The sequence below is a fragment of the Choristoneura fumiferana genome, chromosome 14 (genome assembly GCF_025370935.1).
Source record: "Choristoneura fumiferana chromosome 14, NRCan_CFum_1, whole genome shotgun sequence".
Taxonomy (NCBI): Eukaryota; Metazoa; Arthropoda; class Insecta; order Lepidoptera; family Tortricidae; genus Choristoneura; species Choristoneura fumiferana.
Genome location: NC_133485.1, coordinates 19590273 through 19595633, shown reverse-complemented (window position 1 = coordinate 19595633; position 5361 = coordinate 19590273). Strand labels below are relative to the sequence as shown.

General features: G+C 42.6%; 1 pseudogene; it reads left to right on the top strand.

Annotated features, from left to right (window-relative positions):
- Positions 1-3079: 3079 nt before the first annotated feature.
- LOC141435058 (uncharacterized) overlaps positions 3080-5361 on the top strand; it is a 17644-nt pseudogene continuing 15362 nt past the window's right edge.

Genomic DNA, 5361 nt, shown 5'->3' with positions numbered 1-5361 from the left:
GTGTAGGTACTTAATATGTATACTTAATATTAGAATATGTGTACTTAATATTAGATTTTTTATAGGTCTATTTATATAACCTAATTCCAAGCTTTAGCTAAAATGCAAATTTATTGTGTTAGACTGTTTGTTTCTGATTTTAAAAAAATTTAAGATTAGACAGAGAAAGACATACTAGCATATAACGTCACATGTAAGTAGCGCCATACTTGCTGCATAGAAAAAAGTGTTTGAGAAAGATCCAATTTTGCACCGATTTAAGTTTTCTCTTCACTAACCACTGTCTGTCTATCTATATTTTCATAAGAATGTATAAGACATGGCGAATTTAGGAGTTGTCAAATACCGTATTGTAATTATTAATGAGTTAAAGATTATATAATTTTATTGAATCAACTGTAACTATAAAAAGGGCTTGATATCCATGAACCAAATTCCATTATTTTGCTACTTACCACAAAAAAGTGGTAGCAGAGTAGTAACATTTTAGTTTAAATTTTTACATAATAAATAACCTAAGACCAAGTAAATTGCTGATTTTCATTAGATTTGATGAGTACACAATTAAGTAGTTAGCTTACAAGATGAGAAATTATCAAGCCAGCCATTATTATTTAGATCAGCCAACATTATTTAGATCAGCACTGCCCAAATTGAGTACTCCAATTGTAGGTTTGATAAGTTATACCATAAGTGGCTTAAACGGTCATGCATCCTAGAGACTATATTAGTCCCTAACTTTTTTTTTTCTTTGCATCCAGACGTGGTTTCAGTGCAAGGGAGAGCGTAAAATTTGTAATGTGGTGTATATAACTGAGGCTCCCCATGAGGCTGACATAGTCACATTTGCTGTACTAAAGCCTCGTTAAAATACTAGAAAAAAAAAACTTTGTAAAAATGTCGTAGACTACTGGTATATATATATATATATATTTCTGGGATCACAGAAATGGCTCCAACAATTTCAATGAAATTTGGTATGTAGAGGTTTTTGGGGATAAAAAATCGATTTAGCTTGGTCTTATCTCTGGGAAAATGCTGGTTACCGAGCTTTAGCCCAAGCGGATTTGGTCGCCCAGGTACTATATATTATTAGTTGATTGATGATGATGTGATCCTGTTATCTCTCACGAGGGACATAGGGCTCATAGAAAAGTTTTCCATTTGGCTCAATCTTGCGAAGCTTCTTCCAGCTCTTCCCAGCCAACACCAACTTGATTACATTGCAAAAATTGAATATTAAGCAAGCTAGGAGTCTAAACCGAAAAATATAGCTAGGTTTAGGAGACAAAAAAAGTTAGAACTTTGGATTTAGATATTCATTCTCATCACTGTCATCACATACCATTTCAGTCTAACATTGTACCGCATCCTAAGGCTGACCACGTCGGTCCAACACGTACAGACAGGACAGTATGGTAGTGCTGGCTTACTTGAGCGTGACGGTGGGCTTGGGGTAGGGGAACCCGTTGCGGAAGGGCCGGCTGAGCGTGAGCGAGCCGCCGTCGGCCGCCGCCACCGCGCCCTGGTAGCAGCCCAGCGCGCCGCAGCGCACCGACACGCCGTAACCCTCCCAGCCAGACATCCTGTCTCGGTCTCGCGCACAATACACGCGCGCCAATGGTGCACCACCCGCTAACACGACACGGCTCACGACTTTAACTTCACTATTTATTATTTATCTCTGAAATAGCACGAACACAACGATACACATAGCTCACTCACAACAATAACGAACGACAACTCAACAGCAATACGAATGAAGCCGTGTTGGTTGGTTTTGGTTATAATGTTGACTTGGTGTTGACGTTGTCACTTGTCTGACGGACGGAGCCTTGCTTGTGGCTTGCTTGCTTGTGGTGTGGTGGGTGTGGCCTTGCTTGACGCTTGCTTGACAGCTTAGACTATAGAGTATAGAGATCCCTTGACAGGTAAATGTGTAGCCGAGACAACTTTTTTCCCGTCAAACCCACTCGCTCTATGTAATGGTTTCTTGTCCACATAATATCTATAATTTGTATATTAACATTTCATCACTTTTCGTACTTCTTGAATGAAAGAGATGCGTTATATAAAAATAGTTCTCTGAATAGTTTGTGGACGGATCCTTGCGCAAGCAACCCCAACCATACCCCAACACGCCCGCCTTTGGCAATGATGGTCTTTCCGAAAGCGCTGGTAGTTTAAAAAATGACGTGTAAAAGTGCACATTGCGGCCTATTTACTGAATAAATCTTTGAATTTGATATGCGTTTGCCCCCTCTTTGGTTTGCCCGGCCAGCAGGGCTACTATGAAACTCGAATCTCGAAGTTCGTGTCGTGCGGTCCCTCTGACACTTATACTATTTAATACGAGAGCGAGAGGGACGGTACGATACGAACTTCGAGTTTCGTGGTTCATAGTAGCCCTGCCGGCCGGCCCGGCTGATAATGACATTTGTTTGACACTCACTCGCACGCGGCCGAGGGCCGAGCCGAATCGTTGTTTGTAGGTAGTCTGTGGTTGACTGTTCTTGGGATGTCCGGTGTCACGAACCGGGAGTTCTAATTAGTTTTGTGCAATTGGCGAAAATAAATTCTGAAACAAAACTGCGGCGAATATTGTGCGGGCGAATAGATCACAAAATAAAGTCCCCGGGTTGCAACCGACGAATGTACTCCGGCTGTTCACCTCGCTGATACGGTTCGGTGATATCCTACAATTCTATCAAGATTTATTCATATTACTGAGATTATTCTAATGAGATATTTTTTTTTATAATTAGAACAGTAAAATCTAAGCAAACTCCAATGTTTTTTCTCAAATAAGTATCTAAACTAAACTGTACAATTTGGTGTGGCTACTTCTCACGGCGCGCATTCATTTTTCGATGGATAATTGATAATGAATGATAATAACTGATAACCCTAAGCAATACGCCAATCGTTACAAAACTCCTTTCGAAATCACAAACAAACAAAATTTTCCGGAATTGTAAAATAAAAAAAATAAAAAACCGGCCAAGTTCAATGAGGAGTCGCGCACTGAGGGTTCCGTATGAATTTGTGGGTATTTATGAATACCCCTCTCCTAAGCAAAATGTACGCAGTGTGGGGCGCAGCAGATGGTTTATTGACATAGACAGTCGGACATGAAAAATTATGATCCTTCATACAAAATTTAAAGTTTCTAGGACAGCTGGAAGTACCCTATAAATTTTTTAGTTAAGGATATTTGTATGGAAACCCTTTTTAATGACTATATTTTGATTGCACTGATTTAGAAGTTTGATTTCTTCATAGCTTTACGGGACTGTAGACTTGAGTATATGGTTTTAGTTTCAACTCAATACCTCTTATGTGTTCTTGATAGATAGACGGACAGATGAAAGGACGGATAACATTTTGTCCTATAAGCGTTCTGCTTTTCCTTTTGAGCCCTAAAAATGGTGTAAATATCATAAGCGTTTGTCATAAATAAAGATATTTTGAGTTTGATTTTGGAATCAAAAGTTTTTCGTAAAAATGTCATTTCGAATACAAGCTTTATTGCTGACTTTGCTTTTTGTTGACTTTACTTACATCGTCACCCAAACTACATTTGCCTACCAAATTTCAAGTCAATGCCATAAACTGTTGAAGAGTTCCATCCTGCGGAGACGATCCTGGCCGGACTACCTACCAGGATGTCACTAGCAGATTATTGTATTGTGACGTAATTTACATAAATATGTAAAATTTCAGCTCAATCGGTAACCAGATCATAACATCGAGCAAGACAGGTGAAACTAAATAAAAGCTTGTAAAATAGTTATGATTTATAGGTAGCAGTGATGGAGAGCGAGGCGGGATTGGTGAAGGAGAACGTGTGTCCGGGGCCGGTGGTGCGCGCGCGCTGGCTGGCGGCGGGCGCGGCGGCGCTGGCGGCGGCCGCGCTGGCGCTGCTGGCGGCCGGGGACCACCTGCCCCCCCCGCCGCCCGCAGCGCGCCGCCCGACACCTTCAGCGCGGAGATCGCGCACGAGCACCTCGTCAACCTCACCTCCATCGGACCCAGGGTGAGCCGCTCCTCCAGCTGCCACTGTATTTGTATTTCCCCTCGAGACATCCAGAGCCCACACCCAAACTTCTATCTTTGAGCCCGAGCAGGTGATCTTGCTTGATTAAAGATGTGACTCAGAAAAGATATCACCGTCACTCAATCCTGTCATTCCTGACATAAAGCAGAGCTTTCACTGTAAAATTTCAAAATTTCACCAAACTCACTCACTTGCGGGTGAGCAAGGAATCATTTTAGTTCATTGATATGTACCTCCGCAAAGTAACGCCTGATTCAATAAATTATTCAAAGGTTTTGTTTTAACATGACTGATATGGTTTGGTATTCCGATTACTATCTTGTATTTGGCATTACATACAAGTATTTCAAAAATGAACATGTTTCTATGATATACACACAGGTAGCGGGCAGCTATGAGAATGAAGTGAAGGCGGTGCAGGTGCTACTGGAGGCGCTGCGGGGGATCCAGAAGGGCGCCGCCCCCACCACCGCCTGGAGCTGGACGTGACCCGCGCCAGCGGAGCCTTCTCGCTCACCTTCCTGGACGGTGAGTCCCCCCCACCGCCTGGAGCTGGACGTGACCCGCGCCCGCTCCCCTTCCTGGACGGTGCCCCCCCCCCCCCCCCTCCACCGCCCGCGCTGAGCCCCGTGTCGTTGCAGGGCTCAACAACGTGTACCGCGACGTGCAGAGCGTGGTGGCGCGGCTGTCGGCGCGCGGCGGCCCCCCGCAGCCCGCCCCGCGCCGCGCCGCGCTGCTCATCAACTGCCACTACGACACCGTGCCCGACAGCCCCGGTCAGTACACACACACACACACACACACACACACACGATTCGATATTAATCTCTAAATACCATTTATTTTGTTTTTAAATAGAGTATTATAGACTCAATACAAAAGTCGCAAAAAATCATTAGTACTTAATTCATATTATTATTTACAATAAATTAAATTAGAATCTACTATTCATAATGATTACGAACAATGCCTATGAGAAAACCGCGTGTCATTACGTGGCGTGTCTTATATCTGGCCAGGCGGCCATAGTAAATAAATGTATGGGATTGATTGTACGCGGGTGGCGTTGGCGTACCGCGTAGCATAGCGTTGCGTTTTATTAGCGTGTTTCTACCTTTACACATTTTTTTATTATTGCTTAAATAATTGCGTTATCTTATTTTAATGGACGTCTTGATTTTTTTTGCAAAATTCCATAATAAATAATACCTACCAAGAAATTAGATAATAATAATATTTCACAATACTATTCGGACCGGTTAGAATGAGAACGACTTTTCCATTACTTATACTGTGACGAAATC